Here is a 27,484-nt window from a genome sequence, read left to right as displayed (position 1 = left end):
CTACGCTGTGAAACATCGTCAGCGCAATAAATGAGGCACGGAACGTGGAGAGAAAGTGAGTTTTTGAGGTATTTTTGAACCCCAATTAATGTTGGTCAACCCGTCCACCTGCACTACTAGCACGTAGAGGCTCTCGTGTAGTTTAGCACAAAAAAGGATAGGTTAAGTTATATCACGTAAGATCGTGGCATTCGTACCAAGTACGAGTGGGAAAAAAAGGGAAAAAATGGGAAATTTTACAAAAACATCGCTAAACGCTAAAACGTCGACACAAAATTGTCAAAATATGTCAAAAAGTGGTATTCAATTGATAAAAAAGAGGCTAAAAAAGCACTCGTACCAAGTATGACTTAGAAACGCTCAAATTACACTACTAACAACATTTTTTTTTTTTGTACTGGGTACAGTCTGAAGAAAACCTTGCTAGAAGGTTGAAACGTTACGTTTAGTTTATGTTTTAAAATAAAATAAATTTCTGCGTTGGTCACCATATTGAGTTTTTCATATCATGGAAACATGGCTAAGTGGTGTTACAACAACATGAGCGAACGACGATTTGTTTCAAGAGATGACAATATTCAAAATCCTTTTACAATGCAAATTCTGATTTCATGTTCTATTTTATGGACCATCGTGCCTTAGTGTTCAGGGGGGGGGGATCTTGAGCAACTAATTCGGATATTGAATTGGCAAAATTACACCAGAGAGAAAATCGAATTTTTAAGAGCCTGTCCCGTCTCGTCCCGTGGACAACACTACTACCACTGTGCCATAGGGGAGCACCCCCCCCCCAAAAGTATAATGTAGAACAACCACCAGTCACACAAAGTTCCAAAATATTTACGATGGCACCTTTTGCGAAACTTGGTTCGTACTCCTTTACAGGTGTCAGCAGTGACGGTAATTAGGGGCGGGGCAGAGAAAGTGCAGTTGACCCTCCCCCCGACGTTTTGACACTTTTGCACCACGCTAACCTCATGTATCAAGGGAAATTAAACTGTCCTTGCTACCCCACTTTTGCACCTTGGCCCCTTAGTTTGAGAACCCAATCGCCGCCAGTGGGTGTGAGTGATACAAATGTTTTCTACCAAGGAATAAATGTCTGGAATTTCAAATTGATAAAAGTGATGAACATTTTAAGTGCTCCTAGAACAGTTTAGAATCTAAACGTTGGCAACGGTGACTGCGTGACTCATGTATCTGGAGACGGTGCAAAACCGGAATGAGCGTTCGCTGAAGATAAGCGAGCTTCGTCTTGCAAAGCCTTCCAGTTACCCGTGGGCTTTCGATGCTTGACGGGTCAAAACCCAGGTATATAGTTTTACTCGCCCGCCCGACCAGCCAGGCGGGCCTAGTAAGCGATTCTGGCCGCTGCGCAGCCCTCTGGGTACGAGTCCTCTATTTGGAGACACATCTTATGGCGATTCTTTGATTAAATACATTAAAACTTATATCAGTTTAACGCTTATAAATTAGGCTATAATTTTTATTCCAAATAATTTTCTGTCGCATAATTTATTTGATAGTTACAATCGAGAAAATTCTAAAAGTGCAGGAAGACTTGTCTCCATTTTACAGGGGATTCTTAATGAATTTTCAAATGCAAAATTTCAAAACTTGCAATCATACTAATCAATGCACCTCTCACTACATGATTTAAGCGGTACTTCTCAGAGGAGACAATCTTTATCAAAATTTCAGGTTTAGTCAAACTATATTTATGTTAGAGTGGACAGTCAAACTCTTTGAAATTAGCTATAGGGACCAGTACCAAACAAACATTTTACAGACTTCATGAAAAAATAATTTCTCTCGTGAGTCTGTTGTGCTGATGGTAATGAAAGTACTCTCTCAACATTTGAATTATGACCTGTAATGGCAAACAAATATTCAGCAGTTACCGTAATTGAAAATGGTTCGAGAAGTTTCATCTTGAGTAGTGTCCAGGGTGTCTACCAAGATAACACATCCAGAATTCTTGACTTTTTCTGGACTTTTTTATACCTTTTTCCGTTTTTCTTAATGTCTATTTATTCGACCCCTACTTAGGTAAAGTTGAAAATTAGTAATTAAGAAAATAAATATTTATTTAATGAAAAACCCTACCAAAGAGCCTGAACTGTGTTTGGCAGATAAGCGAGGCTTTGGCGTCTACTCACAGCCAGTATAAACTTAAGTCGGGCTTGTGTCGGTTGTCCCTATATGTTTGTGACTGTCCCTTCATCCATCTTATCTTACCACCATTCATCCTCATCTTCGCGATTAGCCAAAGGGACAGAAAAAAGTGAAGTAAAATAAACTAAATCAACCAATCAGTCATTATGATAGCAAAAATTCTTGACCACAAGAATAATTTATTGCCTTTTTATTGACTTCTTGACCTACTTGTTAATTTCTTTACTTTTTCTTGACTACCATGACTTTCTTGACTGGCAGACACCATGAATAATTTTGTTATCTATACCCCTGCTTTACAATCAAATTGTATTGAATATTGAATCAGAATAGGCAAGACCTTGTTCCATCAGTATAAACCCTAAGGCAAGAAATTCTGCTCAGGCATTGAACAGTGACGTTATCAGAAAGTGGTCCCAAAACTTTGTTCATTAAGTGCTTCCGTTTTCCTGTTTGTTTAATAGCAGGACAAACTTTGGGGGGGGGGGAACAATGACTCATGGCCACGTTCACCAACGCCGATTATTTCGAAGTTCAGATGAACGAGATCAATTTTAATCCATAATAAATGAACTTGGTTTAAGGATTTGCATTGCACCAACGAAAAACGACGTTCAGGAGATTCCGTTCAATTGATCCGAGATTAATTTGTAAGGCTATACCTGATTGGTTGGCTAACACAAATTACAACCAAGAACCCCATAGAGTAATGTGATGTGGTAAAGTATCAACATGTAGGAGAAGAAGATAATTCGGGCTGCAAACTTCTCTGAATTTGAGAGATGTACTAATCAACCTTGTCAATATGCACAAGGATGTAGTGGAGTGTAAAGAAATAATGATATTAAAAAAGAACTGACGGCACAACACAAAAGGAGGAGAAAGCATGGAACCTTCTTCTACGGGACTTTAATGCCTTACGAAATACATTCGATTTTGAGAGAACAGTGTACGCTGAACCTCGCCCGCAATAAAGATATATTATTATTATTATTTCTATTATTACTGTACTGTGGTAACTATTTGAATTTTTCATTTCTTAATTCTTATATATTTATATTGTCGTGTCGTGTAAATAGCCAGTAACATGTATTTTCGTAAATTTATACAATCATATTTCCAACACCATGTAGCAATATCGTAAACATTGCTGTGTTCTAATTTACCTTGCACGTAATATATGACATTTATATATGTTTTGTGTTCTGGGATAGAAAGTACAGTATTTATAAACATTACAACTTTGCACCACAAATTATTATTATTATTTTGGCAGTTCTTAGTTTACATAGTTCTCAAATTATCAGCATTGTACATCCAACATCTGTAGCGTTTGCACGCCCTCGATATCACTTTCCGCTCTTTTTATATTAAAAAACAACTGCCTGCAGTCGAAGCGTCAGTATCGTGAACCAGGATCACACACCAAAACGGTCGCGAATGGCCGATCAGAAGATAAACAAGTGTTGAACCGTCTTCGTGCAATGGAATTTTCCAGTGATCCTTTCCCGATCAGAGTTTAAAATTTGATCTTCGTTCGTGCACACGGACATCAATGACTGAAGCAAAATAAATTTTACTATTGAGTTTGGAAGCGTAGTCCATACACTTGTAACTTGCATGATTTCTTTCTGTTACCTATTCTCCTAATTAATATTTTGTGACGCTCAAAATGTAGGACTTTTATGATATTTTTCAAATTCCTCCCGAACGCCGGACATAAGGCTAAAATGTAGGACATGTCCGGGAAAAACCGGACGTCTGGTAACCCTACGTGTGGCAAGACACACCACTTGAGTTTTAAACCCCCAAAGACTGGATGAACATGGCTTATTGGAAACGGTATACTTTTCTCTGCACTACAGCTGAAGATATGCGATGAGAGGTTACGCTCGAGACTATACAAAGAGTCTGACTTGCGACTCGTCTCGACACGGTCCCCCCAAGGCGTCCTCTTATCTCTCTTCGTAATCCTCGTACTCGCTCCTCGATTGACTGACTTAGAACTGACCACTGACCTCTCTCCTTCCAGACATTTATTCCAATCGAATTTACTCAGTAATGCCGACTCAGTTATCTGTAGACTCTTCCTTGATTGCGATCGTTTACACCTGTTTGCAAGGATGGCGATCAAGGAAGCTCGGCAATGTCTGACAAGACATTCATTCCTTAGATGGTTCTAGCAATTTCCTGATTTGAAAAGTGATGGCTAAATGTCTGGGATTTTAGAGTTCGTTGTACGTTACATTTAAAAGATTCTACAGATCGTTTACGATGCCCCTCTCCGGAAAATAATTTCTTTGAATTCGTCTTTATATGTGATCCAATCTTATAGGGGTATCGTTCATTACCAAAATATAAAATCCTACAGATCGTTACGCATTATTGAACAACGAAACATTACCTTTTCTTCAGTCTATCTAATGAGGATCAAAAGTTTAATAGAAAAATAACTGTTTAGATATAAGCCAGTAACTAAGAGTCTGTGAATCCGATGCTTGAGGGGAAGCACAGGGGAGAAGGACGTGAACTTTTGAGATTTTTTTCTTCTAGTAGAGGTCTAACAACTGACCAAAATCCATATTTTACGAAATCATTCCCAACATTCGTCGTTTTCAACTTAATTTTTTTTTTTGGCTAACACAGAAGTTTTCACAACACTCCCACATCTCGTCCCCATGAACGCGGCTAAAAATATGAAAACAGTAACGTATAAATTAGCAATAACAGCACAAGATAAAGGCAATTATCAAGAGGAATATCATCTGTCTCTGAACAGTACGTATGTATATCCTCTAGCGCGACACAAATGAAAAGTCTCATTATAGCTCAGTTCATTGCTGATGCAGGACAAATTTCAAATTCATTTTTCTCTCTTATATAAAAAAAAACCCTCGATAAAACTTTATTAGTATGAAGAGGAAGGATGGTAGTTAAAAATATTCAAAAATGAGAGGAATCGATGGGGGGATATTTTGAGCTGTTCAAACTTGAAATTTGAACATTTGAACAGTGTGTTCAAATTTTACAAAGTTTCAAAATTTTATCATCTCATAATATGCAACCGTTTTTCCCCTTTACAACGAGCTCAAGAACGCTTCTGTATCTTCGTTCGTTCCCGAGATATACTTAATTGAAAAGAGCATGTTGCTCAAAAATGACATTTTGAACAACCCTCATATAATTCGTAATAATCATATTTCAGCAAAATCCTTTCACAGGTTTTGGAGCAAAGCAAAGCTGTGTCCGAAATATCATCAACATCGTGACTATGAGGGTCAACTCCTGCCTGATTTGACATGGAATGAATGACCCGACCCATATTTATATATATAATGTCAATAAATGTCTCAAATTATTTTATAAAATATACAATATATTATATCGACTGTCTTTCATTCAAAATGTATAATTGCAAATAGATGAACAATGATGTGCATAAGGGAGGAGGGATAAAAAATAAGATATATTAAGATGATAATAGTTTCATGTATAAAATTCACATATAAATGCTATTACGTGTTTTATTAATATATCTATGTACTTCGTGGTTGCTAACGAAAGACGATGAGAAATGGAGAAGAAGTAACACGTCGGTCTAATTTCTGTGTTCTGGGGATTGCTGGGTTTATTGTCCTTAGAGGTGAGGCTCTTTGTTGTCCGTTATTTTTGTATGTTCTCGATATTATTCCAGTCATGTATATTCGAATCTCAAACTAATTGTTTATATTTGTTGTTAAAACAAAAACTCTTCCCCCGTTGGAAGAATTTTGTGGGGGGAGGGGGGAATTTCAAGACAAGATCGTTGGTGGGAGGAATTCCCCCCGTCCCCCCGGGATTCCGCACCCTGGTTTGGAACATTTATGTTACATATTATGCTGTTCATTAAATCACATTTTTGTAATCTGTAATTTTAAGGCAGTATATTGTTTGAAATAAAATATTCCAAACCATTTCAAAGGTAGAATTACAAGTATTGTCAACTGACCCCGAACATATCGTCAACTCACTCCACATACAGGTTGAATTGACAATTGTCACTCTTAAAAAAAAAAAAAGCAATAATTTTACAATTTTTTTGGAGCATGGTGAATTAAAAATTTGTAGTGGCTGAGGAAAATACAAATATTGCTCGTAGGATTTCATCAATAGTATATCTTAATTTTTAAAAGCTGCAAAAATGTAAACATAAAAACATGGTCAAGTACGATTTGATGTTGCTCTTAAAGTAGGGTGATCATAATATTTTGACCCAAAGGTCACTTTACTCCCTCCTGAAAAATTGGTTAGGCCTAATTAGCTATAAAATTATTGTCATTAACGTATTATTATTATTATTTATAGTAACCGCTGTAGCTCAGACGGGACAACTGGGACACGCCTATGAAACGGGACTCTCCCGGTCAAAACGAAACGAATGGTCACCCTATCTTAAAGAAACGATTTTATTTCGAGCAAAGTGAAACAAAAATTATTTGAATTTCACGTTATTCAGTTCATTTTCATTTCTTGTGCGGCGAGGTCGAGTAAAGATTGTTGCAGTCAAGAAATGATTGTTGCGCCGGTGCATGGAATTCGCCGCCCCCAGTTTGTACTTCAGTTATGAGTTATTATTTTTTTTCTTTTTGCTCAGGCCAATCGGGACTAGACCTACAGTTTAAAGTGGGATCCGAACCACTTGTAGCTCCACCGGGTATCGAACCCGGAACCCCTTGATTACAAGGCGACGACGCGACCACTGCGCCATCGGGGAGGCCCACACACTGTAATCGTTATTTCAAAAGTGGTAATGGAAATTTCCACAAGCGAAGTTGAAATATTTTTTTAAAAAAAGTTTTTTGAGAACTGAATTTGAAAATTCAGGCGCCAGTTGAAAATGCCTACATTTTACATTCCCAATTTCGCCTTCAAGTAAACACTCAAAGAATCTGTTAATTGCATAGGAAAGGCAACCTTACTTTCGAGTAAAAGATTCCGAAGAACTTTGTGGTGGCGGAAACGCATCACCCATCCCATCTCTTCACCCCACCCCTAACAGCGGTGCTTGGAAGGGAACCAGCGAAAAAGAAAGCCCTTGCCATTGGTAACAGCCTTGCTGGGATACAAGAGATCTGACCAATAAGGACGTTTGAAACCCACGTGACTGTCACCGAAAGAGCTCTCCCCCCAATTTGTGCTGGAAACAGCAAAAGAAGACGGCCGCGCCATCTACTGGCCACCGATGGAAATGCAATTTCAAAGCGCAGCGAGGTTTAAATGTAGCTTCCACTTCTATTCCCTAACGTTTCTATGTCTAGAGTGTGCCCGGGGAACGGTATCTACATTCATTTATAGTGCCTGCAGTGGAGTTTGGCGAAGGTGGTATTATGGTGTGGGGGTGTTTATTCTTTGATAGACTCGACACTTTTGTAACTATCAATGCAGCAGCATGCATGAAAATCTTGATTTCTTCAAAATTTCGGAACGGGCTGTAGCCCCATCAGCCTCCCCTCTGCGAACGCTAGTGCATACAGTGGAGGACCACTTCCATAATGACCATGACAACGCTGCCTGTTATAAAGTGGGAGGCCCGTAGCTAGAGGGGGGCAGGGGTGGCAACTACCCCCCCTGAGAGCCTCCTTGCCCCCCGGTGAAAAATACGGAACACATTCCTACCTGAACGCTAATGTTTAAAATTATATCATGTGTTACTCTAGCAACATAACAAATACACTAATTGGTTTTGTGATTTATTAGGGTGTATGGGATTCCGTATAATGTCGTATCAGGATTGGGGGAGGGGAATTCCCTTCCAGATTATTATTTTTATTTATTTACATTTTACTTGGGATTACCGCTAAGCAGTTTTTCCCATATCTATATATGTACTGTACAAAAACTTACATTTTCAGTACATTATTATTATAAGATACTATCAAAAAAAAATTCTACTAAATAGTAAAGCCACATTTTCTAAAAAAAAAAAAAAAAGATAACAATATGTATCCTACTGTAAGGTTAGGTTCACAAATCAAAGATTCCAAACACTGAGGAAAAGGAATTTCACAGTTTATAAGAGTTTTATAGAATGTCTCTCTTTCTTGTGTATATCTATTACACTCAAATATGATATGATGTATATCTTCCTTGTTGGTACAGTTTGGGTTTTGTACAATCCGGATCTTTTGTAAATGACTTTTAGTAGTTGTATGTCCTGACCTAATACGATTTAGTAATACTATCACATTCCGTGAACCTTGACCTTTTGTAAACCAAGGCCTCTTTCTATTGAAATTAGCTATCCTCTGATAAAAGCTGCCTGCATTTTGAAATTCACCTTTGCACCATTCCTTCCAGTTTTCCTTCAACTTTTTCTTCACCCTCGGTAGAAGGTCTGTGTACCAGGTTTTCAGCTCCAGTACAGGTTGAATTACCCTAGCTTGTTTCGCACACAAATCTGCCATATCATTTCCTAAATTTTGACAATGTGCTTTAACCCAGGTTAAATGAAATATCTTCCCCTGCTCCTTAAATTTTGTAAAGTTTTTACACAGTTTATAACGCATGGGGAGCATTTAAATAATAAATCATAATTGGACTGAATTGAATATAATACACTTTTGGAATCCGTTAATATTAATATATTTTTTCTTGCAATTTATATGTATAAATTAGTGCTTGGTGAATTGCATACGCTTCATCTGTAAAAATGGAAAAATCTTCCGGCAAATGTATCATAACTGATTCCTTCTTCTGTACATCATAAACAGCACATCCTACATTTTGACTACTTTTTGAACCGTCTGTATATATAAAGTAATAATCTTTCCATTTTTCCATGTAATCATATTTTGTATATTGTTCAGGAAAATAAATATCTCTATATTCACAAACGGGAAAATCTAGAATATATATGAACTTACTCCTTACTTTCAATAATTTTTGATGATCCTCATAGTACTCATTATATAATTGCACCCATCCTATTTCTTCGCAGTTATTAATTTTTCCTGTATCATATAATTCAACCAAGTCGAATAGAATGTCGTTAAACGGATGATTAACTTCTGACATTGTTTTTAACAGATATTTAATAGACATTTCACTTTTCCTATAACTTAAGTCCCATTCGCATGCTTCCATGTATAAAGCAACATTGGGAGTACTCTTCATCAGTCCTAGACACTTTCGAAGAACTTTCCTCTGCATTACTTCCAAAGGTCGAAATCAGTGATGTGCGTCTACGAGTAAACAACAATAGTCTACATTCTACACGTAGACTATTTTATACACGTATTTTACGTAATCTATGTAAACAACATGGCGAAAGGAGATAACTTACCAAAGGGCGCCGTGAAAGTAAAACAAAATAATATTAAGTATCAGTTGCTGACGTGTGAAGATAACTTTTCACACTCTTCCTTCCAAATTCGAACAATTTTTCAATTAGGAAGAAACCAAATATAGGAAATATTCTAGTGTTTTATGGGAAAAGGACCACTCTTGCCTCACGGCTGCCATCTGTTGTTGTTTTTGCATACTATTTTTCTTCTTCCATAGTTGATAATAGACGAGAAGAGAAATTTTGTTGTAAATAGGATTCATTTAATTTCGTTAGGAACCAATATAGTTGAATATGTCACTTTCCCTTCATGAAACCCTTGAAAATTAATTTTAATGCACTTTAGATTGTCTACGTAGTCTATGTAAACTACAACCCAATGTAATCTACGCGTAGATTACGTGTAGACAACGCATGTAGACTTAAACATATAGTCTACTGCACATCACTGGTCGAAATACACGTTCCGAAACTGTATTAAAGACTATAATCCCGTATTCTATTGTTGGTTTGTAATATTTTTTGTAAAGATTCATCATGGGAAGACTTCCACATTCCGGTAAATTTTGAATCATTGAGTTTGATATTCCATCCTTTCATGGAGTTGTGTCCTTGGCTCTAATTATTATGTCTCTTATTTCATCGATCATGATATTGCATTGGTGTATAATCCTTGTGAATATCTATCTTTAGGACTGAAAGAGAAAATTTCATCAGGGGCATCTGCAGGTTCGTGTTTATTATTACATGTTACCTTCATAATAAATTCATCTTTCCAGGTTTCTTTGAGTGGTATTAATCGAAGGGTATGTGGTTTGCGGATTGATTTAAATTTAGCCACACGGTACTGATACTCTCTTTGTTATTTATGTCTTCACAATACTTTGCCCACGATTGTCTTTTTGCTCTGATATAACTTTTCTTGGCCTGCGCTATTGCTTTCTTATAATTAATCCAAGTTTCCTAATTTGGTATTGTTTTATAAACTTTTGTAGCTTCAATTCTCTGTATTTTAAAATTTTGGCAATCTTTATTCCACCAGTGTACTATTGGATACTTTTTTACAACTTCCTCTTTTGCTCTTGTACATGATCTGTCCATGACAATACTAACAGAATCTACAAAATAATCATATGTACTCTTATCAATATTATTTAAATCTGTATTTTTAAATAAGATTGTAAGTAATTTAGAATATTTATTCCAATCAGCTTCGTTAACTTTCCATTTTCTGAGCAGAATAGTGAAAGATCTCACTGAATTAGTATCAGTATAAAAGAAACATGGATAATGGTCACTGGTTCTTTGATCACTGTCTGTTTCCCACTGAAATTGACCACATATATCATCTGACATTAACGTTAAATCTATAGCTGTTGGCTGAGTACCTAATCTTCCTATATACGTAGCAGACCCGTCATTAATTACAGTAAAGTTGTACAAATCCATACATTCTACTAACACTTTCCCCAACTTATCTTCATCCTGATCTCCCCATATTGTGTGATGGCAATTGAAATCCCCTGCTATAATAAAAGGCTTTTCTATGCATTGAAACATTTGCGATAATGTATTTGTCGTTAATTTCTGTGACTCTGCACCTGTAGGAATATATATCGATATAATACTAACTTTCTGATTCATAAAAGCAATTTTAATTCATACGACTTCAATTTTGTATGTGTCGTATATAGACAATATATAATCAAAAGATATAGGTTCAAATGGAATGCTTTCATGAATCATAATTGCAACTCCTTTACTATCATCTTTAATATTTTCATAAATTATGTGATAATGATTTGCTTTAAAATAATTTATGTTTGATGGGATCACAGAGATGTCCGATAAACATAAAAGTTCAGGTCTTTATTCATCTATTAATTTTACCAGATTTTGCTTTCTTGCTTTCAGTGATCTTACATTCCAGTGTAAAAAAGGTATAGTGCTCCCCTGTGCATTTCACAACGCCATGAAGGTGTATAGGAGGTGTGGGGGTAACGCACCACACTTTCTTGATCCGGTCGTGAGTGGGGAGATTTGATCAGCATCACGCCCCTGACCGCCTTTACCCACCCCCCCAGGGTTTCCCCCAGGTACCCATGTTATTCGACGCTGGGTGGGCACCGGGGCCGCTTCCATCGTTAGAAAAGTTCCCGGATTTGAACCGGCTGGGATCGAACCCGGGACCTTTAGCATGATAGTCAGACGCGTTACCGACTTTTTTTTCTTTTTAAATTTTCTTTATTGAAATAAGCTACTACTTACACAGATTTTACATTTGGACGTGAATTTCAAAGGATCACAAGTAGGAAATTTGCATACAAGGCTTTACAGGTTATCTGATCATTGTGATAATATTGTTCACTAGAATTTGAATGACAGTTTTTGTACATGAGGTTGGTTGCCAAGCACATAATAGACGTAATGCCCTATGAGAAATTGCACTGCACGTGTTCTTGTGAGAGGAAAATACTGAAACTCTGGAGTTAATAAATGGTTCACCGTGAAGTCATTCGGGGAGCGGCGGCATATGATCCCAAGTAATTTCTTAAGGTGTTTCCAATGATCCACGACTGTGACACATGTCGTCAGTCGATGCACTAAGGTGTCGTCCTGTGCACATTTTGTACCATGGGAGTTGTCTGCCATAAGGTATCTCTGCAATCGTACTATAGTGACGATAGCATCGTGTACAGTTAAGTACCACATGGAGCGCACTCGATTGGGGAGGTGGGTCGCCGGTATGTTTCTCCACACGATGTTCCAGCGCACACTGGGGAATAATGGGACAATACGCGGAATATGTTTCATCCGAGTTTGCAGCATTTTTGATAGAGATTTGACTGTTATATCAGAAGGATCCACACTTGGAAGGAGCATCAACATGTAACAAATTTCCACTATGGTTGTTCGTAAATAGAGAAATTTAGTGGGTATAACACCTGGGTAAATTGGGGCACATAGTTCCACTTCATCCAGCATGGAGCGTAGCACACGAGCCGTAATGCTATCCTGATGCTGGACTATCATGGTGATATGGTGGTGCAAAAATAAGGCTTGCGCTTGTCGGTCGATACTCAGCAGGTTTAATCCTCCAAGGCGAGTTGGTAGGCATAGTGTGTTATGAGCTATATGGAACAGGTGACCGTGCCAGAGAAAGCGTGTGATCATTCTCCGGATTCTCGTAGCCGTTTGGATAGGCACGGGTAGTATTTGCGCCACATACCATAGTTTCGAGAGTGCATAAGTGTTGACATATTTGATTCTAGCGCTTAGTGACAGTTGGCGGAGTCGGTTGAAATGTAATACTGCTTGTATTTTGGGCACTATGGTTTGAAATGTGTGGTTGGAAGTCTCGACCAGGTTTCTCGAGAAGTAGATCCCGAGTACTTTCAATACGTCCGTCACGGTCATTGGGACAGATTCTGTCCAGTTCCATGCCATTGTCCCCAAGGGTAGTATTTTTGATTTTCTCAGGTTGAGACACAAGCCTGTATTTACTCGTAATTGTTCCAAGATTTCCATTAGGTTAACATAATCCTGATGATCACGCACCACCACTGTGACATCGTCGGCGTATGCAAAAACTCGGTAGGTCATGCCATTTGCTTGTATTCCTTGTAGTCGTTGATTTATTTGGTGTAGGAAGGGACTAAGAGCTGTACAGAAGGCGAGGAGTGAAAAGGGGCAACCTTGCCTAACAGAGCGCTGAAGAACAAACGGCGAGGATAATGTTCCATTTACACACAAATGTACCCGAGCCTGGGTGTATAGGCTCTTTATCGCTTCTACGAAGGATTCTCCGCATCCAACGTGAGTTAAATGCCGAAATAGATAATGATGATACAATGAGTCAAATGCTCCTTTGAAGTCCAGGGCTACTAGAGCTGCTTCCGAGTCAGGGGCTGCATTCATTACAGTAACGATGTCTCGTATGCTAGTGAGAACGGTTGTTATATTGCCATTAGTTCCGTGCACAAATTGATGAGGGCCTAGTAGAGTAGCTGCATAGTGTTGTAGTCGGCGCGTTAATATTCGTGTCAATATTTTATAATCGGCACGTAACAAAGTGATGGGGCGATAATGTCCAGGTGTTAAGGGATGTATCACTTTCGGGATTAAGACCATGACCCCTGTCGAGCTTGTACGACCTAACTTCTTCTGCGCAAAACAGGCATTGAGCCACCGCATAAGCAGGTCTGCCATGGTAGACCAAAATGTTTGAAATAATTCAATCGGTAGTCCGTCTATGCCCGGGGTTTTTCCTTTTTGAGCTTGTTGGATGGCCGCTTCCGCTTCTTCCTTAGTGAACGGTTGGTTTAAGATGGCTTCATCTTCCCCTGATAGCGTGGGGATATCGGGGTATGTCAAGTGTTCTTCTTCCGCCTGGGGTGCCTTAAATTGTGCTGCATAGTGTTCATATAGGCATGCACGAATGTCTGAGGGTTGTGTGAGGCATTCGTTCCGTTGTTGCAATCTCGTCATGAGTTTCCTTTTCCCACTTCGCTGTTCTGCGCTTACATGTGCAATATTGGCTTGTTCTTTGGGGTCAATTGTTGGGAAACGACTTCTCACCACGAAACCTGCCATAAGCTCGTGGTGCATCCTCAGTAGGACAGATTGTATGCGCTTCAGTTCCTGCAGGACTGGGTCGCCCCGTATGAGTTGTGTCGTCAACTCGTGGAGTACGCGATAATAGAAGTTGTATTTCTTATGGAAATCCGTGTGCATCATACGTGTGTATGCTATACAAAAATGCTTGATTGACTGCTTCAGGAACGTGTCCCACCATGTGATGATATCAGTTTGGCGCCTGCTCATACTTTCCATTCCTTCCACTTTTGTTTGAAGGCTATTCGAAATTGTTCATCTTCAAGAATCCGACTATTAAGTTTCCAGTATCCTCGTCCTTGAACTGCAGTTTTGGCGTCGATTGTCATGTCTAGTTGCACACTGAGGTGGTCGGTGAAGCAAGTGGGAAAAATCTTTATAGATGACACTTTGGGTAATAAGTTCGAACTTACATAGAAACGGTCTAATCGACTGGCCGAGTCTGAACGTATGAAGGTGAATCCTTCCAGTTGTGGGTGCTTGGTTTCCCAGACATCTTTTAGGTGAAAGGCCTCGACCAAGGTAGAGAGACCAAGGGATGAGTTAAACCCTGAATATTGATCTTGTCGTCGTAACACACAGTTAAAGTCCCCAGCAAGGACAATATGTTGGTGGTTGCCCCCTAAGGCTGTCGCCACTTCTGTTGCATAGAAAGTGTTTCGTGCCTCGCGGGCCACTGATCCTGAAGGCGCATAGATATTACAAAACCAGATTTTACCTATTTCGACGCACGTAATTCGCCCAGAGGGATGCAGGAAAGTTTTGTTAACAGGTATACCTGGTCGTACCAAAATGGCAGTACCTGTGGCGTTGTATGTGAAATTATTATATATAGTGTAGTCGTGGCCACATGTAAAATCGTCTGTACCGACCTTTTGAAGGAAAAGAAGATCGAGAGCACTTTGCTTTATATAATCGGTCAAGGCATGATGTTTGACTGTAGAGGATAGTTTGTTCAGATTTAGTGTGGCAAAATGATACACGGGAGCCGTCATATAACACACTAATGATATAAACAACCAAAATATTGCATGTACTTACAGGTTTTATGAAGAATCGGTATTTAGAGTGTTCGTCATCGTGGGGTTGGGGGGTGTTTCCAAAGGGTTGGGCACACTTGGGGTCAGGGTATACTTCAATGGCGAGTCGTCTGCGTAGTATGGATACTTAGCGGCATGATTGTAGTCTCGTCATTGGCAGATACTGGAACCTCCATGGGATCGACACTAGGCAGGGTGCTGTTTTCTTCGGTCGGCGTTAAAGGGACATCCTGTAGTGTATCGGAACTGGCCTCTACAGTTGATTCACTTTGCGTCTTGGTTATTGTAGCTGGAAGTACTGTCCGATCATTGTGTATCACTTCTTCAGCGCTGTTGAGGTTGAATGGGGCGGGCGCACTCTCCCTGCGTACGAGTTATCACTTGTGCGTGCTGTTGGCCTCTGGCAACTAGGGCATTGGTTAAAGAAATGATCGACCGCATCACAGTAGGAACACGTACGCTCTTGACCATTGTACGTGACCCAATATCGGCCGCCACTGATCGTAACATATGAAGGCATCGCACGGGACAAGTTCATCTTTACTAATTTTCTTCCGGTTCTCACTGGGTATATGTGGTCTTTCGAATACGTTTCGTCATCAAGGAATATCACCTGTCCGTAGTTAGTTAGTACAGAATATATTGCTTCATCTGACATTTCACTCGGCACGACGGGCAGCCGCACTATCACATGATTTTCATCTGCCCACGTCATTATCACTTCATGTTCGCCGTCATCGTCATTATACATATACACTCCTTTCGACTCGCGTAATAACTGTTCACCCGTTACTTTAGACAATAATTTCACAAAAACACATTTTCTATAATAGTCTACTTCTATACTTACAACCTGTTCTGGTTTCAGTTTCAATTTCGTACTTATCCAGCGATGTAGTTCATTTGACGTGGGCTTATATCTCACTTCTCTAAAGTTCAATTTCAACGTGTTTACTCGCTTGATGGCCATTTTCAAGACTTCAGTTTTGTTCGACTGGACGATTACGTAATACACGCGCGCTGTCTCAACTACACGCTACGGGAGAGCACCGATCCAACTTCCTCCTTCCACGGTTCGCGCGAGACTGGGGACTGAGCCACCGCGGCCACTTACATTCCAGTGTACCCCCACGAATGTTTTTCCATTTTTTTTTCTTCCACACCCTAAGGTGCCTCTCCAAAAATTTCCAAATCCTCAATAATTTTCTACACCTGGCCATTTATTTGTGAGCATTCTGTTAGTATTTCTTTTATGCTTAATAAGTCAGAATTTTTAGTTAATGTCGCCATAAGTTTCGCCATTAATTGTAACAAATTATACATAAGATCCTTCTGAGATGTTATGTGAGGAAAGTACACAATTTTTTTCTGTTCTTCATTGTTGTAGATTTCGATGTTCACCTCCTGCATGCTTCTGTTTGTACTATCCACTTCTTCCTCATTATTCCTTGTCTTAATTACAGTTCCTGTAGACTTTCCATTTAATTGTTTTTGATTACTTTGTAATTTCTTTAGTGAACCTTTACTTGATTCTCCTTGAGAATTTCCTTTATAATTATTTGTTTGTGAATAGGAATTTAGTCTGAAATTTTTTTCAAATTTATTTTCAAATTTGGAATAGTCTCTATGATCTTCTGAAGGAACTCTTTCCCATGAAACATTTTCCAAGTATGTATCTGATTTTCTTTCACCCCAATCACTTAAGGCTTCAAATCTGTTTTGTATTGTTATGCTATTTCCTACAACACCAGTCTTTCTTGTGTTAATTTCAATTAGTTGACTTTTGTTTATATGGTTTTTTATTTGATCAGCATATGAGTTGCCTTGAACAACATAATTGCTTGGAACATTACCTGATATAATTTTCTCTCTTGCTTCTTGCCGGGATAAATTATCATATGTCATAACTCTCATGATATCTCTTTCCATTTCCCATTTTACACATGACTTATCAGTAGCAACATGTTCTCCTCCGCAATTTAAACACTTCGGAATTTCATTACAATTTTCATGTTCCTCTCTTCCACATCTAGCACACTTAGCTTTACCCTTGCATATGGCTGCTGAATGTGCAAATCTGTAAAATTTCTTACATTGCATCACATTTATAACTTTAGGAGTAACATCGAAAATGTGACTAACTACTATAATCTGTTTAAGCATTTCTTGAGATCTAAACGTGATTGATATTAGCTTAGTAGGAACAAAATTATATGAACCATCATCTTTTCGAATTCTCTTTTTCATTCTTTCCACTGATATTACTGTCGGGTCTTCAATACTTTCCTTAATTTCCTCTTCTTCAAATTCAGTGGGCACACCATATATCAATCCATCCCTCATCAATAAAGATTCTGGGATGAACACATCAATATTATTTTCTTTATGAAAACGCATATTTTTCATCAAATTGTTAGCTTGATTCCTGGCGTAAAAATAAATCTTTGCTCTATATAATCCACTTGGTTGGATATATCTTTCTTTCGCAATTCATTTCCTATTTTCATAGAGTTAAATTTCTTTTCTGCACCTTTTGTACTAGTCATTATTACTAAATATAGCCCATTATGTGTATCATAATACATTTTACACTTGTCTACATTATTTTCTCTTCGACCTTCTCCAAACTTGTTTACTTTATCTCTATTATCTAACCTGTCCATCCTTACCGCTTTTGCTGGAACTTGATCATCTTCAGGAGATCTGACTCTTTCAGCTTGTTTTCTAGATGTTTCTTCTATAATGTTATCTTCTATAACAATTTCATTGTCTTCTACCAAGTTCGTTATAATTTCTACTTGATTATTAAGTTCCATATAACCTATGGCATCATCCATGACGTTAACAAGAACTGCCTTACGCAAATCACATTAATGAGTATATTTCCTTTTACCGTAGTTTTAAACTTCAACTTAAATAAGTATATGGGTTTAACTCAATTCCAGTCACAAAATTCTCTCTTTATAAACAGTACTCACTGAAATAACAACTATTAATATTACCACAATATTACACAAACAGATCAGTTTCCATCAACCACAGGCTATCGACCCCTTCCAGATTAAAACTTCGGGAAATGAATTCACAATTTTCAGTATCTAGAACAGTTGTGACACTCACAGACAATGCCGCAACCACAGGGAGCAGCGGCCATATCCCCCCCCCCCCCGACCTTGGACGGAAGTCCGTTCTAGGGGAAGCAAATATTGAAGTAAAGAAACGAGACTAGGAGAATCTAAGATAAGCAGGACAATTGGATACTAATGATGGAATTAGTTTTTACGTGTTGCTTGCATTTTTCTTCCAGGCGGGCAAGGGCACTTGCAAGGGGCACAGAGGGGCACAGAGGGGCAATCGGCCCCTCCCTCGATTTCAAATTTTATGCAAATAAAAATACATTTCGTAAAATTTTCTTGCTCGCTTCGTTCGCAATTTCTCCTAATCTTATAGTCTAAGTAGTGAGCCATAGCTATATGGGGCGGCAGGAGTCGGTCCTGGGGGCAAAACGATCTATATGAAAACAAAAATGTTAAAGAGAATGCCATGGCGCACCGTAAAATTATTTGCGCCCTATTAAAACAATTCATTTCTATGAAACTTAATATGAAATATTAATGATGACACTGTAATCAAAGAAGTCATTGATCAATCAAGGAATTCCTATTTGTCAGGTGTCGAAACATGTATTTCAACTATAATGTAATACAAATCACACAATTTTTTGCAAAATGGTTAACGTAACCAGTAGGCGAAAGTAGAGAGGCAGCACTTCGTTCCTACGCGTCAGCAAAAATTTGATGCGACTGGTGTTATGTTACATCCGGTCGTAGCGGGCCACGAGCGGTTTTATTGTTGAGTCAGCAGAACGTGTCTGATCACGTTGAAGACATCGGTAACGGTGGGGGGGAGGGGGTCAATGGATTTGTCACGTTGTTTCTTGATGTATGCTAACCTAACACGTGCATATGTTTGTGTGTGTGTGTGTGTGTGTCGAGGAAATGCGCGCGCAACCATTGCGTATGATGGAAAGACATGAAGAAATGATTTAAAGATGGCGCCGAAGGTGCTGTACCCCCCGAAAGCTTAGCGGCTAAGGTTATTGCTCTGTAAAACAAGAGGCGTCGAGGGTTCGATTCCTGGTAGAGTCAATATTGATTGATTGATAGATTGAGTTAGTTTTTTTTAAGTCCGTTTTATGCACGGCAAAACTAATCAGGATTGGAGCTACAGTTGAAAAGTGGTGATTCGGACCACTATGTGCCTCCACCGAGTATCGAAACTGGGACCCTTTGATTACAAGGCGACGATGTCAATATTGAATGGTCTCGATTAGCCTGTGTGTAAATAAAGGCAACAAAATGGTTTAGTTCGAAAATCGAGTTGGGTTAGTGGTTAATGTTGTCACCTGGCAATGAAGAGGTCGCGGGTTCGATTCTCTAGGTAGTTAAATTAGGCCAATTGTTTAGTCCCGCCATTATAGGTCCCCGATTAGTCCATCTGTGCATAAATAGTGTTTGAATAAAATCAATATGGCGGCCTTGGGTTAGTGGTTATTGTTGTCGCCTGGTAATGAAGAGGTCGCGGGTTCGATTTTCTAGGTAGTTAAATGAAGCCAATTGTTTTGTCCCGCCATTATAGATCCCGATTAGTCCATCTGTGCATAAATAGTATTTCAATAAAATCAAAATGGCGGCCGCGTTTTGTGTTTAGCTGCGGCGGTGGCGGCGGAGACCGGGGCGCGGCGCGGGGGGGCGCGGCGCGGGGCGGGGCGGCGCGGCACGGGGGGTGTTCTTTATTCCGCGAGATGTTATAACCAAGTGTTTGAGGGTTCGATTCAGAATGTTGGTGAAAATTGGATATTCAATTGTATTTGTTTAAAAGTTCCGATTAGCTTTTTCTGCACAAAGAGAAAATGAACTAATTGGAAATAGGATGTTTATGCTGTAATGAAAAGGTCCCCGGGTTCGATTCACAATGTCAAATTGGCTGATAATGATGTTGTTTTTAAAATAAAATAAAAAAAGAAGTGTGAATAAATTAGAATCTGTTGTTTTGCCGTGTGGGGCCCCAGTAACGATTATCCTAAATGCATAAAGAGTAGGTAAAATAAGCAAGATGGCCGTCACTATTGTTTTGTGATCAAAGAGGAGTCACAGGTTCGATTCAATCAAAGGAGCCACATTCTATGTTTCAATTCCATGTAAAAGTCTAAAGTTATGTTTCGATTAACCTCAATGCATAAAGAGGAATTAAACAAAAACAAGCAAAATGGCGACAGATGTGATAAAAGAAAAATTGAATTAGTTTTTTTATAGTGACAAGAAAAAATAGCGAATCACTGTTAGAAATAGAATGAAAATAAAGATACTTGCCTTTGCGTGTCCAGCGCTGTGCAGAAAAGCTCTCATGCTTTTTCTCCGACAAGTCCACAATACACAATTTTTTTTATTGTATAGTTAATTATTAATGTTGTTATTAACACAGATTCTTACCAGTGTGAAGAAAAGCTCTCATGCTTTATCTCCGACAAGTCCACAATACACACTTTTTCATTATATAGTTAATTATTAATGTTGTTATTAACACCGATTTTTACCAGTGTGAAGAAAAGCTCTCATGCTTTATCTTCGACAAGTCCACAATACACATTTTTTCATTATATAGTTAATTATTAATGTTGTTATTAACGATTGTTACCAGTAAAAATATGAACCATGAGGATTTTTAAAGGGGTGATAAATGAAAAAAAAGCCAAGACATATATTTTATCCCTGTTTATTACCAATATTTACAAAATTCAAAAGAGCCGCACACACACACATACACACATACATATGTAAAATGTTTATATTGTGTCACCAGTTTATCAGCATGTTATTTAACAAGTTTTTATTCTTCAAGTTTGTTCACTCACCCACATAAGGAATTGTGTCACTATCATATCCATTTTCTGCTGCAACCACTGAATTAAAATGTTTCACTATTTTTTCCACAAGCATGTTCTCGCAAAAAAGAAACACTTCTTTGGAAAGTTTTTTTCCGTCGATGTTTTGTATAGACAAAGGCTCAGGTTTTGTACATCCATGTAGATGGGAAAGCACAAACTTCTCCTTATTACATGCATGGACAGGGGAAATATCTGTGCAACCGAAACATTGTTCGCGAAGGTCGAGAATGCAAGATTCCACACAGTTTCCAAAATATGATTTCAAATACGGCGACACTGTTTCACACATAACTTTCGCATGCTCGATGCACACAAATATCTTCATAAAGTTCCGCCACGAACTTTCTGCGATGAACACTATCTCCAGGGAACCGTAAGCTGGTTTTTTCCTTATAATGATCTGACGACGATTGTACAGTGTGGTTATCAGCAATTCATGTTGCTCACTTAGTGGGTAGGAAACACGAGGCTGCTCACCTGGAATAGCGATGTAATTGTCGATTACTGGAAACAATTCCTGAAGAGCGTGCCACTCCTGCAACTGTAGTTCAACACCGGCCGCCCCGCTTCTGTGTAGCCTGACCACAGGTTGGAAATCCAGATGAGAGGAAAGTCCGATTGAGATAACCTTTGTTTTCGAAGCATTCAAATAGTAGACGTGATCAAATAATATCGACTGGCGTATAAGACTAGTTACTTGTTTTTGTTCTTCAGGTAAATGCTGATCGCTCTCTTTCTGAAGAACCCCCTTGAAATTAGTGTACGGTTGAAATTTTTTTTCAGCGGCATCGAAATAGAGGATTCCATGACTAAGAACTGCGAGATACTGCATGTCGCAGCGTGCAGATATACATTTGAAGAAATGCGTGGGTGTGTTTTTGAGACGCATGCGCGCGTAGCAAACCAAGCATGTGCTGGACAAAAAAGGTGGAGGGGGCGGGGCGTTACAAAGATCAATGATGAGAGAAAAATCAGCAGAATATCATAAACGTCATATTGAGGAAATATTGGATAACAAATATTAATTAATTTAATTAAAGCATCAACCGCATTGTCGATCTGAAATTAGGTTTATAGACAGGGGGCAAAATGGAAAATATCGACGATGTTCTAGTATTGGATTGTTTCTGTATTTCCATCGGTATAATCCTCCACCACATTTGAAGCATACTGTTTTATCCTCTTTTTGAATGTAAAATAATCCTGCTTCGGACAGAGCTTCTACAAACGGGAATTCTTTTGATTGCCAGTTTCTGAAAGAGGACAATCTAGCATTGAAAGATCCCATCTCTGGATATTGCGTCATTGTTCTGTAAAGACACAAAACAAGATAAAGATTATAAGTAAGCTGTTGTAAACTGTAACGCTACAAAATTATTAATATACTATTAGGACTATATGTAATTTGTATAAAATTTCAAACAGTATTTACTGTCAATATTTTCTAGTATACGTACCGAGTATTATAAATTTAATTTACGAGTCAGCAAATAAGTTGTTATAATATTGTCGTTTTTTATCGGTACTGGGAATAAAATTTGAAATTTATGCATGGGTTTACCAGAGGCTCTATGGAATAAATACAGAAAACAGTAATGCCCACAGTACACAGACCCGTAACTTTGTATCTGATGAGTGTTGTACGTATAGAATTTAGAGTTACTTTCCAAAAATCGCAAATGGTTATGCACATGTGGAGGTTTTCCGTAACTATCAAAAAATTCCCCCCGGGAGTTACTGTCTATGTAAATTGCTACCCAGTGCTTCCCGGGGCTATCTTTGGGGTCTGTATTTACAATCAACGCTGCTGGTAGTTCCACATGTACAGGTAATTCATTAGCTGCGAAAACCCCAACATGATGATTGTCAAAGGCTCTATTTGATATTAACCCGTGAAGCAAATTTAAAGTCGACAGCATTGCTGGACACTAAATAGTAATATTGTGCAACTCACCTTTTTATACTTCAAAGTAAACGGTACACGTCACAGTAGATTCCAGAAACAATTTGATCTGGAACACCAAGCTGTTTATCGTTGTTGAAACAATGGAGAGCTATCTAACACAACCCTGATGCTCGGAATATGTAGGCGGGGTTTACAAACGCGCATGCGTACAGTGGTAATGCTACCTGGCATTTTGTTGTGCTGTTGTAAAGTGAATTTTGTACTATAAGAAAATTGTTTGTATGTGTGTGTGTGAGTGTATATATATATATATATATATATACAGACACACACACATATTTATTTATTGATGAAGTATATACATATATATATATATAATACAATACAATATAATATATATATATGTAATTTGAAGATACAACATATCAGTAAAATCTAACAACTAGAAAAATATTCATCACATTCGACTTTTATATTATATGTAATTTAAAACATTCTTTACAGTTTGAAAAATGGAGTGCTTGTGGAAACACCCGTTCTCTGCAATATTGGCTGGTCCATCAGGATGCGGAAAGACATATTTTGTGAAGCATTTTCTCCAGTGTTTACCCCAAATGGTAAATGTAAAATTTAACAATATTTTGGTGTGCTACGGGGAATGGCAATCTGCATACAATGATTTCCCTGGTTTTGTAAAATTTCGGGAAGGAATGCCTAATATTGACCAATTTGTGCCAAATTCTGAACCTCATCTTATTATTATCGATGATCAGATGAGGGAATGCGATCAAAGAGTCACAGATTTATTCACAAAAGGGTGTCGTCATCGTGATATTAGCCTTTACTTTATCACTCAAAATCTATTCCATCAGGGAAAAGGGAATAGAGATATATCTTTAAATAGTCATTATATTGTATGCTTCAAAAATCCAAGAGACAGAGCCCAAATTAATTATTTATCTAGACAAGTATACCCGGAGAATCCAAATTTTATAAAAGATGCATATTACAATGCCACCGCTGAACCCCATGGATATTTGCTGTTTGATCTGAAGCAGAACACTCCGGAAGTAGTACGTTTTCGGTCGCGGATATTTCCCGACGATGATATCAATTATGTATATATTCCTACAAAAAAAGCAAGCATAATCACTAGTCGTTTATTCTGTCATCATGGCTCCAAGAGTGAAACACGCTAAAGTGCTCCAAGTTTTGTCGGATGCTAAACCAGCTCTTCGCACAGCGATATTACAAGCTGCTGATTCTTCCTTAGTTAATTCAATCTGTGAGTGTTGTTACAATGTTCTAAAACGGAATGTTCCTCTTTCAACACCTCAGAAAACAAGATTGAGCCGGTACAAGAAGGTGATACGTAATCTCTCTGCCAAAGGACACTCTACAAAGCAGAAGAAACAGATACTAGTGCAACACGGAGGATTTCTACCTGCGTTATTAGCCCCTTTAATAGGAGGTGTGTTATCAAGTTTATTTAAGTGAAAAAAAAATCTGAACATGGAGCATGCCAAAAAATGGTTATAATACCTCAAGAATTTATGGATAACATAAGACATCCTGTTATGTCTGCACCGTCTACATCCTTATCGCAATTGGATCAGGATATACAAGTAATTTTGAATCTCAAAGGTCTTTCGGATGATGAAAAATGGAATCGTTACAGCATTGTGCTCCAAAAATTTCTGTCTATTACTCGAAAACAAAGAGAACCTGTGTCGCTACCGATTAAAGAATCTACTGAGAAGTTGACTGATATGAAAGAAAAAAATTCTAGCTGCTACACCTAGCATGTATCGTAGAAAAGCCGAACTGTTGTATGAACGTCTTTTACATAATAGTAATATTGATTGGGATAAATATGGGGCAGTTTTTATTAACAATAATAAAATTGAAGGCTCAAATATTGTCGATCTAGTATCGGATATAATTCGACCACGAAAAACAAGCAATCCGGTTGGGTTGCAACTGTTCAATAGAGCTCTGGCGTTATCTAATATTCCTCAAGAATATATTGGAAACCCCCGGAGACAGGAGTTTATTCAACAGATTGTTTCTGGCAACCCCGGACGCCATATTCCGCTGTCCGGAGCTAACCAAGAAGAGGCACAAGAATTAACAGAAGCAGAAGAAGAAGAAAAAGAACCAATTTCTTTTGTATCATCATTTCCAGTTCACAAACGTAAACGTACTGTTCCAGTTTGGTCAAGATACAAACCATGAGCGAAAAAATATTAGAGAATATCTGGTACAATCCATCTCATCCAGCATCCTATTCTACAGCTTCAACACTATGGAAAGCTGTAAAAAAATCCATACCATTGTCAACAATCAAACATTGGTTGACAAAGCAAACTGCATACACTTTGCATAGACCTGTAAAGCGTCGATTTCCGAGAAACTTTTATTTTGTGCATAATATTGATGACCAATGGCAGGCTGACTTGAATGACATGCAGAGTTTGCGGAATAACAACAAAGGGTACAGATATATACTCACAGTTATCGATATTTTTAGTAGGCATGCTTGGGCTGTCCCTGTAAAAAATAAAACTGGTGTATGTATAAAAAAGGCTTTCCAGCAAATTTTCAAACAAAGCAAAAGAAAACCTTTGAAATTACAAACTGACAAAGGGCGTGAGTTTACCAACAGTATTGTGCAGGAATATCTCAAAAAACAAAATGTAATTTATTTTACAACAAAGAATCCTGATATTAAAGCTAGTATTGTTGAAAGATTCAACAGAACTTTAAAGGAACGCATGTGGAAGTATTTTACTAAGCAAAGAACCAGCTGCTATGTTAATGTACTCCCAAAGCTTTTGAAAGCTTATAATCATAAAATTCACTCGAGTATTAAAATGGCACCAGCAGATGTTACTCCTGAGAAAGTTTTGAAAGTATGGCACAATATGTATGACAAAAAACTCAAATCTGATTCATCTCCACTATTGTCATTGAAGATGCCATTCAAAATAGGAGATACAGTGAGAATAACAAAAACCAAAAAACGCTTTGACAAAGGTTACATGGAAAATTGGACAAGAGAAATATTTGTGGTGGAACGTATTTTGAAAATAAATCCTCAAGTGTATGAATTAAAAGATCTACAAGGACATAAAATCGATGGAACATTTTATACGGAAGAGTTGCAACTGGTCCGCTTACCGGATATGCATGAAATTGATAAAATCCTTGCGACCAAAGGTAAAGGAGCCAGGAAAAAGTTGTTAGTTCATTGGAAAGGTTACTTCAGATTATTTGACAGTTGGATTAGCGCATCGTTTTTGGAGTCAAAAAAAGAGAGAGAGAGGCATACATTTTTGTAGATATTCTCATCAGTGGTACAAATAACCTTTATAACACATCATGAGAAAAGCAAACGCTTTCTACATTACTTTGCCTAGTAACAGTTCCATGAAATATTTCCCAAGTAATACTCTAACTAATTACACCACAAAGCTTCAGAACCGTGTGGAGTTGGACACCAACAAATGGGAGATGGCACTGGTAGAAGTGCATTATCCTTATTCAATACTAAACATTACAAGATTTAACAACTATATTCAATATAAATCTATGGATGATGTCAAATGGAACGAACTTCGAATATCCGAAGGCTATTACGCATCTATAAACAGCATTGTTGCAGAAATCAATAAATATTCTGAAACATTAAATTTTAGTCTCCGAAATCATCCTGCGTACAAACATGTGACTGTTGATATATCTACCAAGCAGAGAAACATAAATGTACAATTGTCACCTCAACTGGCACGGATATTAGGTTTTAAACCGACCGATGATCTATCAGAAGTAAAAATTGGACGCTGGCCTCCAAATGTTGTGAGAGAGATTCCTTCCCAGATGTATATTTACACAGATATTGTGGAATCACATATGGTGGGGGATGCTATCGCCCCTCTATTACGTATTATAAACATTAATCCTATGGAACATACTTTTGGAAGTGATGGTGTGCAAATTTTCGATTCACCACATTACATCCCAGTGCAGAAACATAATTTCGAACAAATAGAAATTGACTTAAGGGACAGCACTGGTGCACACATCCCATTCTCCTTCGGACTAGTGTGTTTGAAACTTCATTTTAGATGTTGTGGTGAAAAGCTGTGATTATGAATGACCCATATTTTCAATACTACCACCAACAAGCAGGATCTGGTGTGGGTAACATATATTACGGTGCTGCCTATCAAAAAGGACATGGCATTGTAAGTTTTCTTGGAGGACTTTTTCGGTCAGCCTTGCCTCTTATCAAGAAAGGAGCGAAAGCTGTAGGGAAAGAAATGTTAAAAACAGGGGTAAATGTGTTAGGTGATGTTCTAGACAAAACACCCCTAAAACAGTCACTACAATCCAGAATTTCGGATGCCAGATCAGATCTTAAAAGAAAAGCTGAAACAAAGCTAAAGGAAATGATTGGTTCAGGTTATCAGGGGCAAAAA

This window comes from Lepisma saccharinum, chromosome 22 (assembly GCF_977018435.1).
Source record: "Lepisma saccharinum chromosome 22, izLepSacc3.1, whole genome shotgun sequence".
NCBI classification, from domain to species: domain Eukaryota; kingdom Metazoa; phylum Arthropoda; class Insecta; order Zygentoma; family Lepismatidae; genus Lepisma; species Lepisma saccharinum.
Note: the sequence above shows the minus strand (reverse complement) of the source record.